The following is an 11,652-nucleotide window of genomic DNA, read 5'->3' on the forward strand; positions in this document are numbered from 1 at the left end:
GTATGGCCAAATTTCTGGGAAGATCTTGATCCAAACAGGATCCATTTCTTTCTATCTTTCTCTCTCTCTTTCTCTCTCTCTCTTTCTCTCTGTCTGTCTGTCTGTCTGTCTGTCTGTCTGTCTGCCTTTCTTCCTTCCTTCCTTTCTTTCTTTTTTTTTTGTGGATTGTGGGGCTTGAACTCTGGGCCTGGGCGTTGTCCTTGATCTTTTCAGCTCAAGGGTACCACTACCCTACCCCTTGAGCCACAACGCCATTTCCCATTTTCTAGTGGTTAATTGGAGATAAGAGTCTCATGTTCTTTAGTGCCCAGGCTGGCTTTCAGCCTTGATCCTCAGATCTCAGCCTCCTGAGTAGCTAGGATTACAGGCATAAGTCACCTTGCCCGGCACAGGATCCATTTCTTTGACAAGTTACTGTCCTTTTCCTCATTTCCAGAATCCTCGTGCTAGAATACAGATCAGTAAAACTGGAAATGAATAAAAAGTGAACTAGCCTTGGGACTTCTACTTGATGTGAACTGTGCTGGTGTGTTCTTTCATGTTTTCTCTCTCTCTCTCTCTCTCTGTGTGTGTGTGTGTGTGTGTGTGTGTGTGTGTGTGTGTGTGTGTACATATGTGCACATGACAGTCCTAGGGTTTGATGGCATGGATGATGTTCCTGAGCTTTTGTGCTCAAAGCTAGGGATCTACCACTTGGATTCACAGTTTCATTTCTGGCTTTTTGTTAGATAATGGGAGATGAGATTATCATGGACTTTCCTACTTAGAATGACCTTGAACCCAAATCATCAGATCTAGCTGGAATTACAGATATGAGCTCTTACATTACCTTTTTACATTGTAGGTTCAGTTGGATTTCTTATGTCACTTAAAAGTGCTTTGTCTCTTAGATGGTAACTTTCTTGTGGGGTATATAGCCATCATCTTCAGCCCAACTTGTGGCTTAAAAACATAGAATAATCTTCTGGTCTATTTTGTGATCAGATAAATTAATAAATGGATAACTTAAACTCTCATCGCTGAGACTTTATACACAATGGCTGGTAAGTTGCTTGGTAAAACAACGACCATATCTGAAAAATCACTAGCATTTTGATACACAAATAACAAACATAAAGACAAAATACATAAAACAATCAGCACCGAAACAAACATATACTTAGAAATCAATTTAACCGGGCCGGGAGTTTGGCCTAGTGGTTAAAGTGCTTGCCTAGCATGCATGAAGACCCGGGTTCGATTCCTCGGTACCACATACATAGAAAAAAAAAAAAAAGCTGGAAGTGGTGGTGAGGCTCAAGTGGTAGAGCTCTAACCTTGAGAAAGTCCAAGGACAGTGCTCAGGCCCTGAGCTCAAGCCCAGGACTGACAAAAAAAAAAAAAAGAAATCAATTTAACCATGACACTGAATGATCTATATACTGAATCCTATTTAAAAATACTTGATGAGGGGGCGGGGTGGAAAGGCCCCGCGAGTGGGGTCGCCCACCTCCCACGGGGGCCATAACCGCAGCCCAGCGTGGATGTCCTCCCACCACGTGGTGACCCCCTGGCAGCAATGAGCAGACCCCTAACCATGCCTTCTCCCGGAGAAGAGCTGAAGACCACCCCAATGCTTCAGGCTACTGAAACCTTGTCTCCAGAAGCAGAAGAAGCCAGCACAACGCTCACTGCAGTTGTGATCACCGTGGTCTTCCCCACCCTGCTCTCAGTCGTGATCTTGATCTTCTTTTACCTGTACAAGAACAAAGGCAGCTACGTGACCTATGAACCTGCAGAAGGCGAGCCCAACGCCGTCCTCCCTATGGAGACTGACTCAGCCAAGAGCAGAGGAAATGAAGAATATTTCATCTAACAATTCCCAGACCCCAAGAGCTAATTCCTGGCTCCAGCACTCACACTATTTAATGTATTAGATGAACATTGCATTAGAAGTCAGTCAATGTGGGTAAATCCAAGGTCCTTGTAGGACAAAGGCCAAATGTCAGTATCACCAACTCCAGGGACCTGGGATGTGAAGAAAGCTACTTATGGTGCCATTAACCAGGCCTTTATAATAGTATTGGTATTTATGACTAGCCAGCAAAGGAATAGTTGAATATGTGCCTTCTACAGGTTAGAGGAGGAGGGAAAAGAGTGAGCTTGCAGCTTAATTTACTGTCCCTCCTGGTCACCTACCCATAGTCTTCTACATGGATAGTTTTTCTTAGGGGTTGGATGTTACACTAAAAGGCCAAGCCAGCAAGGAGAGGAAACTGGGGAACTTACCTCCTGATAAATGTGCTACATTTCTTATTCTGAGCCCCTTTTCCATATTCCGCAACAACCTCATCCTCTTTTTTTTTTAATCTGAATTAAACTTTTTCATTGTTGCAGAAATAAGATTTTTCAGGTGCAAAAAGGAGCTATGTTTACATTTGAACTTACCATTGCTTACACACTGACGCTTTAGCTTACTGAACTCTTTTTGCATATATGTTGCCCAAGCAACAAGAACTCTGAAGTGCTGCAAGTTCCCAGAATTATGTGAGTGTAAGAGAAAGTATAATACTTTGGTCCAAGTTCAGGCCCACCCAAGATAAGGGCCAAAGACTCAAGAGTTAATCTGGCAAGCCGAATTCTAGGAGTTCCAGTATTTTTCAGAAAACCCTGGAGACATACAAGTGTTACACTAAGGCATTCTCAAGCGAAATTTGAGAGCAGATGAGGAGAACCAGTTGCCGCCTCTTCTGACTTTAGGTTCTGAATCTCAGAATCTGGAAGAGTTTGTGTGGTAAAAAGATGTTATACCATTAAAAGAGAAATTCATGGAAATAGTCAAATCTTAGCCTTGTACTCCTGAATTTATTTCAAAGCCTGTATTAAAGAAAACTAATAGCACCTTGCTGAGTACCTAAGTGGGACATTAAGATACATGAAGAAATAAATGAGCTAAATAAAAAGAAAAATACTTGATGAAAGCAACTGAAAAAGATAAAACTAATTAGGTAATTCTCCCACATTCGAATAAGAAGAGTTAATCATTTTAAATACCCCTACTACCTGTATAGTTGAACATCTTCATTGTTAAAAGTGAAGCTTAATTATGAGTAATTAAAAGGATGGACATGATTAGGTGTAGATGAGGTGATTTGGGTGGAACCTCAGAAGTGAGCATGTGTAGCTTGCTTAGAGACAGAGCCCAGATACAAGGAAGTATCCAAGGATAGGTCTGGTGCTATGTATGTCCTTTTGGAACTCTGCCGGCATGACAGCCAGAATCAAATTCATACCCTCAAATGTATTTTTGTAGGGTCATGAGCCCTACAAAATCAAAAGTGTCAGCACCTTACCAATGTGGGGTTGAGACTATGTTCATTGTGGAGAAGGTAGTTAACTACAGAGACATTCTTTATAATCCACCAAGCCTGTCCTATGAACAATAGAAAATAAAGAAATATATTACCCAAAGTGAATTACATACTTAACACAATCCCTATAAAAAGAATTCCAATGTTCCTGTTCCCCCCACAGAAACAGAAGAAACAGACTTAAATTTCATCTAAAACCACCAAACTCTGAAAACCCAAAGCAATACCAAGAAAGAAAAATCAAATTAGGAAACATCACAAATCCTGATTTTAAACTGCAATGCAGAGTTATAGTAATCAGAATAGTAAATCTGGTACTGACATGAAAACAAAGACCAATGGAACAGAACGGAGAGCTCAGAAGTAAAGCCAAACACACAAGTTTAGCTAACTTTTAGCAAGAGTGTTCACAGGACAAAATGAGGAAACAGCTAATGTCTTCAATAAATAATACTGGGAAAACTGACTTTCCACAGACAAAAATAAGTGAAGTTGGACTTATTTTAAGCTATATACAAACAAAAATAATCATCTCAAAATGGATAAAATATTTAAAGCTAAGACAGAAAAATATAAAATCTTCAACTTTTAGAAGAGATCATAGTAGAAACTTTTCAGCTTTAATCTTCACACTAGATATGGTGCCCAACACTCATGGTTCAAAGAAACAGGAAATGCATGTTATTGCATCAGAATTAAAACCTCCTGCACAAAGAAATAATACAATAAAAATATAAAAAGGTCACTGACAGATTGGGAAAATGTTTGGAACCCACACAATGATAATGTGTTGATATCTTTAAAAAAAATCACGAAATCTAACCATCCAATAGAAGAACAATAAATTATTCTAATAGTCCACACAACAAAGAAGACAAATATATCACAAAATACATAAAATGGTGCCTAACATCACTAATTATCAGGGAAATGCAAATTAACATCACTATCCCATATCACTGCATTTCATTGCATTTCCTGTTAGGAGTTTAAGGATAAATCCTTAAGAAATAAATTAATTGATAAGTTACTTATTAAAAAGCTCGGAGATTGATATTGGCTAGGGTCTGTACTCTGGCTATTGCAAATAATGCTGTGATAACTGCATGGAAACCACTCTGTCAATACACTGACTTACATTCTCATGAATAAAACCCAGAAGCAGTGTGGATGATCATATACAAGTTTCCTTCTTAGGTTTCTGAGGGATTCTATACTCACTGGAGCAGGAATTGGACTAATTGACAGGTCCCTCTAAATTCTTACTAACATGGCTTGGTACTTGTTTTTCATGTGTCTAATTTTCATTGCAAGAAAATGACTTCAATGACTTCCCATTTTTTATATCAAACTGGCTGTGATGTGTTTACTATTAAATCTTGATACTGGCAGCAGGCACGCTTCATCTTCTTCACACAAACCTTTTGAAATACATGGAAAGGACCACATATTGTAACCCGTTAGAGTTTGGATTCATTAGTGGATTGTTTCTTACCATAGTATCATAGTATTATAGAAAGAGAATGGATCTTCTAAAGGGTAGAGCCTTCAGAAGGAGCTATAGTCACTAGAAGTAACAGTGGGCCCTGACCCCTTCTTCCTTTTGTCTTTTGTATCCCAGTCTAAAGTGAGTGTTTCTGTTCTCCCTGAGCTCTGTCAAGATTAGCAGCCATAGGCCCAAAGCAATGAAGCCAATGGGTTATGTGCCAAAACCTCTGAAACTGAGTCAAAACAAGTTCTTTTTACAAGTTTCTCTTTTTACAAGAGCAAACAAATGACCTAGTTTTGAAAAGCACTAAATCACTTCGGCATTTTTGAAAAAAAATCTTGCTCTAACTACCCTCTCTTTGGAATTGCCTTGTGAATTTTCTGTAAATGTAAATTTATGTAATAGTGCAATGTGAAAGAGAACATTTTTTTTCTATCAGATCTTTAAACCATTTAAAAAGTAATTATATGAACTCACAGTGTTATTAGTTATGTTCATTGAATTGGCATTTTCATTATGAATCCATTTTTAATTACATTGGACACATTTCATCAATATTTCTTCTGAAAGGAGCAGAATGTATAATGAAACTTGCAAAAACACATGCACTAGATTAAGTGGACATGTCTATATTGGGTTAGTGATGCTACACATGAGCTGAAAAGAACTCTGAGAGACCTCACCAGCTTGAGAATGATCCAAAGTGATGAAATGATCCATTATCTTAAGTTAAATATTCAAACATCCATCTGTATATTTATATAAAAGGATTGGCTGTGTTTCACCATTTTCTTTATTACTTCTGTGAAGTGAGATTCCCAGTTGCATTCCTGAAGTCATTATTTGAATAATAACAGAGTAGGAGCACGTTGTCTTCATTACAAAAGGGAAGCTTGATTCAATCCAGACCTTTTCATTACATGTGCCAAAACCACAACTCAAATGGCTTGGAAACTCCAAATGAGAAGCTTTCAGTTGAAGGCAAAGGGTCTATCATGCTTCATCTCAAGACTCAAATAAAATGCATCTTGACTTTTACTAATCCCCTAGTCTAGAATTGATCAAAGTGGATCAAATAAGAAATGCTTGGAGGACCTCATGAAGTTTGTGAAATTTCTTCAGTCTCCAACTCTCAACTTGGTTTTAGAAATATTGTCTGTATAAAACTAGTGCCTTTGAGCTTCTCACTAACCCTAAGTGGGCACTTTACTAGGGTTAAAAGTATGAGTCACCAGCACTTAAAATGGAATTTTGTTTCCATAACCCTTCCTTGGGTTGCATTCATAGAGAGCGTTCAAAATTTCTGTTAATGTTCCCAATGATGTTTCTATTATCATTTTCCCCAGTATAGATCAAATTCATAATAATGCACTGGGTTTAGTTGGCATGAGCTTTTCTTTCCCCATAAAAGAACAGTCTTTTAGCTATTGCCTTTGTTTGCCTTCGTCTTTTACAAAGGTACATGTTATTGGCCTGTTACCCTGGCTCGAGCCTGTAATCCCAGCCACTCGAGACTTGGATCTGAGGACCACAGTTCAAAGCTAGCCCTGGACAAGAAAGCTCATGAAGCTCCTATCTCTCATTAATGACCAAAAAAGAAAGAAAAACAGAAGCCACAAAAATGGAGCTGTTGCTCAACTGGCAAAGTGCTAACCTTGAGCTTAAAAGGTCAGCCCTGAGTTCAAGCCCTAAGACCAACAAAACAAAAAAAAAATGATACTTTTTTGTAGAATATGGATCAGTCTGAATGTGCTTAATGTTTTCCTCAGATTGAGATAAAAGTTAAGAACTTCATCTGGAAGCAGCAATTAGCAGCTCTTGCCCTCTCAGTGCCTCATACAGTATGGGTGGTATCATGTGTTGCTCTGATTGCTGCCTCAAAGGTCACATGGCTCATTTCTTCATAGTATCTAGCATGTCTCTCTTTGTAATTGGAAATCTGTAGAAGATAGTTCAAAGCTGCATAAAAACATCCTGTTATCTATGAAACTGAAGTTTGAGCTCCCATTGATGATTTTTTAACTTTCTTATTTAAATTTTGATCCTAAATTTTCTCTTTCTCTCCTTTCTCTTTTACTAACATTACTTTCCTTTTTCTTCTTACTACTGCCATTCTATTCCTTTCTCAAGATACACAGTGGATACATCATGAAGTCATTTGATGACACATTTGAATTATTTTAACAAAAATCTGAGTAGATCTAGCAGTTACCATCTAATATCCAGGGGCCATATTATATTAGCAGGTCCACAAAGTACATTGTAGGGCAAGAGTCAAAAATTTACATTCTGGAAAGGGAAGAGGCCTCATGGTTCATAATATATACATGGGTGTATAAGGAGCTTTATTTATTTGTGTTTTAAGCCCATATAACCTCAGGAAAATTTTCAGCATAATAATCAAGCTAAAAATTAAAGATTTTTTTTAAAATAATCATTGTTTTAAAGTAGAACCAAGTTCTGCAGATTACTTGAGAAACTTTGACACTGACTCTTTGATAATCCTCACTATAATTACAATAAACTGATAGATGCTTATGGAGTTATAATATTTACTAATTAAAAGACTCATACCCAAAGATAAATTGGGGAAACTGAAAGAGAGAAGAAATCAAGAGCAGAATTTGCAAAAGAAATAGCTTATAACTCTTACTAAGATTACTGGTCATCTCTTGACTTCAAATATTTCACTCGCTGCATAATAATATTCATCTCTAGTATGCAATTAGAAGTAGGAATAGGTCAGGAAACTACAGAATTAAAGATGTAGGAAATTAGAATAAAAAGAAGTGGAAAAGAGAAGTTTTGGTCACTTTCTGTACATTTTTATTTCATCCAGAATGCTGAAGGAACTCAGGATTCTCTCACTAGTTCACATTCTCTCAGGCGCTCTCTGGACATCATTATTAGAAAAGAATATCACTCTCCTCCAGGGAATTATTTTTATGCATTAATTGAGCATAACTCTAGCATAAAACTTAGGAAAAGAATGTTCAGCTTAGCTAAGTTGAAGCCATTCAATATCTTTGGCCATTAAGCATCTGCCTGCTTGGCACTAAATAATCTTCTAATAGAAGGAAATAATGTTACTCTTTTAGAGGAGGGTGTGATTGTAGGTTTTATTAATTAAAATATATATACAATATATTTATAATATATTTAAAATACACATATACACTATAGTACTTTATATAAAATGATTACTAAAAATTAAAAATAAAATATTTGAACCTGCCAGGTTGATACTAATAATTAAGCTGCTGACAACAGTAAGAACTTCCTACGTAACTTAATCCTTATTAGAAGCCAGTGAAGGACATATTATTTTCAACATTTCATAGAGAAAATTGGTAAGCTATATTGATAATTAATTTTGAAGCAAGCCAATTCTCCAAACACTGAAACTCCTGGCTATAACACAGTTTTGTGGCCAATATAGGATGGTTTTTGATATCAGAATAAGGAGTAGGTACTTTACAGTTAAAGATTCAGGAATCCCCAAACATATTAGGTAACCATGTGAAAATATTAGAAAATATTTTGGTTGATTGATGTGAATGAGAATGTACAGGACAGAATAAAGTAAAAAAAATAAAGATTTTAAGATTTGTTGACTCTACCATTTATGAACACCTAATCAAGGACCAGCCACAAGTTAATCACATAAATTACAGAAAGAGGTAAATCCTTAAGTAACGTAATTGATAGAGATTCAGGCTAATTGTATGCAGAAGCCAAGGCAAGAGGAATAAGAATTAGCAACTGATTAGCAATGGAATTAAAGTGGATAACCTAGAATGTTCTCAATTTGACTTAAGCGATCTCATTCCTGTTAACATAAAGAAGAATGTGATTATGGAAAGATTTAAATGAATTGAGAAAGGATCTAAAATAATCAACCATGTTTTCAGACAGGTCCTATCATTTGGGGGAAGTGGTATTGTGGGTCATTCTTGGCCAAGTCTTTTTTTTTCATATTTTCTGATCATCTATTCTTCTTTCATTTATTTTTATTGTAATTAATAGAAGGGTTACATTACATTCACCAGATAGAGGTGCATTACATCACAAACATTAATACCCTTTCTCATGACTTGGTCCCCATTTTCATCCCCATACTCCTGCCCCTCATCTTGTTTTCTCCCCTTCACTACCCGATTTCAAATAACCAAATAAGCATATATACAATATATCAGATAACAAGATAAAATACTGTAACAATATAAAATAACCAAGGGATAGCAAATGAGATGAGAGATAACATAGTACATTAAGGACAACAATTACTCATTATATGGCTTTTGTTTCTATATCCTGGAGGTCCTTTCATTTAGCATCATACTATATGGCCTTATGTACCTAGATTTTGCTCTATTGTAAATCTCTGCTAGGAGAGCCCAAGGTTTATAGTGATTATGATAAATGAGGGAAACCATTGAGCCTATGTTCCTTTGAGTCTGGCTTACTTCATTTAATATTTTCCTAAGTCTTTCTATTTCCTTACAAATGGGGCAATGTCAGCAGCATAGAATTCCATTGTGTATAAATATCACATCTTGTTGATCCACTTATCAAGTCATCTGGGTTGGTTCCATATCTTTGCTATGGTAAGTAGTGCTGCAATGAACATCGTTGTGCTAGTGGATTTAGTATGTCCTTGTTTCTGGACGATTAGGTAAATGACAAGTAGTGGAATTGCTGGGTCTTAGGGGAGCTCTATGTTTAGTCTTCTGAGGAACTGCCATACTGCTTTCCATAGTAGTTTGCACTCCCACCAACAGTGTAGTAATGATCCCTCTTGGCCACATGCCCTCCCGCATCTGTTGTTATTAGATGTCTTGATCCTGGCCATTCTAACTGAGATGGAATCTTAGAGTTGTTTTGATTTGCATTTCTTTTATGGCCAGAGATGTCAAGCATTTCTTCATGTGTCTATAGACCATTCTTATTTCTTCTTCAGAGAAGACTCTCTTCAAGTCTTTGGCCCATCTTTTAATGGGATGGTTGTTTCTTTGGAGATTAGTTTTGGAGTGATTCAATTTTTTTCATATATTTTTATTGTAAATAATAGAAGGATTACATGATATTTGCCAGATAGAAGGTGCATTAATTCACATACATTGATGCCCTTTCACATGTCTTGGTCCCCATTTCCCTCCCCACCACCCCCACCCCTCATCTTGTTTTCCCCCCTTCCCTATGCAATTTCAAACAACCAAATGCAAATATAGGAGTGATTCAATTTTTTGAGCTATTAATTTATTTTAGATATAAGGCCTTTTTCTGTGGTATGGTTAGTGAAGATCTTCTCCCACTTTGTAGGCTTTCTAGTTAGTTTGCTAGCTATGTCTTTTGCCATACAGAAGCTCTGCAGTTTAATGCAGTCCCACTTATCTAGTCTTTCTCTGATTTGTTGTGATTCTTGGTCCTTATTAAGAAAGTTGCAACCTGTGTATCTCCTTTTCCTTCTTGAAAAGTTTTCAGTGTATCTGCTTTTACCTTGAGGTCTTTGATCCCTTTGGAGTTAATCCTGGTGCAGGGTGACAAAGAAGGATCCAACTATAGTTTTCTGCAGGTGCTTAACCAGTTCTACCAGCACCACTTGTTGACGAGGCTTTCTTCCATTCTATTTTTTTTTTGGCTCCGTTGTCAAAGATTAGGTGGCCATAGATTTGTGGGTTAATATCTCAGTCCTCAGTTCGATTCTATTGGTCTTCAGGCCTGTTCTTGTTTAGCCAGGTTTTTTATACAAGCTACATCTACATCACTCTGTAATTCTGGTTGCTTCTTTGCTTCCTCAATCACTGCATGCCAGTTGTTGAGTGGTCAAAATGTGCACAGACCTAAATCTGATGTTGTATATCTGTTCTAATAAGATATCAAGACTTACAAAGTAGCACATCTTTATTGTGGAAAATACGTATTGAATAATTCATATATCACCATGAGAATATTGTTCTAAAACTTCACATCTCAGTTCAAATGTCCTCAAAGAAATTATTTTTTCTTGGATCTGCACCTGAAATTCACAGCACTGGAGCTTTAACAAAAATGTTCTAAATTCTAGGACTTCATGAATAACTTTGATGTAAATGATTTTTTCCATATATTTTTATTGTAATTAATGGAAGGGTTACATAGTATTCATCAGATAGAGGGTGCATTACTTCACGTACATTGATACCCTTTCTCATGTCCTGGATGTAAAAGATTTTTGAAACCCACTCCAGCTGAATGTATTAGAAGATTTCACTTAGCATTTTCATTTTAGAATGGCTAATAATTGACTCAAAATATTGGCAACTTGCAACTCTCCAAATATTAAACTAACTTCCTCCTGGTTATTATTATTTTTCCCACCATCTCCCTGTACCAGATCTTCTCACATTTTCACTCATTGACAATAAGACCAACAAGATATAGATTAAGTGGGTAATTTAAATGTGGCTAACTCCCAGACATGCAGACATTTTGAATGGGACTTGAGAAATGACATGAGTTATGGAAGGAACAGATATCTGACAAGATTAAAGATAGGATAACACTACAACATGATTTTTCTATGTAGCAATAGTGTATCATATTTATTTAATATGTATCAACCATAATCCTGTGGTGTGTACTTACCTCTTAAATAATCTTCATGACCATTGTGATTTTGAAGATATGAAAAATTTGCTCAGCAATACGTATTTCTCTTCAGTACAGCATTGTAAGAGAGGTGCACAGAATGTGCTGGGAGAATACATAGGAGAGATGCAACATCCAGTACAGGAAATAAAAATTTTCCCAGAGAAAGCTGTTGGTCTCTCT

General features: G+C 36.7%; 1 pseudogene; it reads left to right on the forward strand.

The window, feature by feature from the left end:
* Positions 1-1,558: 1,558 nt before the first annotated feature.
* LOC150063945 (small cell adhesion glycoprotein pseudogene) lies at positions 1,559-1,855 on the forward strand (annotated as a pseudogene).
* The last annotated feature ends 9,797 nt before the right edge of the window (positions 1,856-11,652 follow it).

Source organism: Megascapheus bottae, chromosome 4 (assembly GCF_031878675.1).
Source record: "Megascapheus bottae isolate mThoBot1 chromosome 4, mThoBot2.hap1, whole genome shotgun sequence".
In the NCBI taxonomy this organism is placed as follows: Eukaryota; Metazoa; Chordata; class Mammalia; order Rodentia; family Geomyidae; genus Megascapheus; species Megascapheus bottae.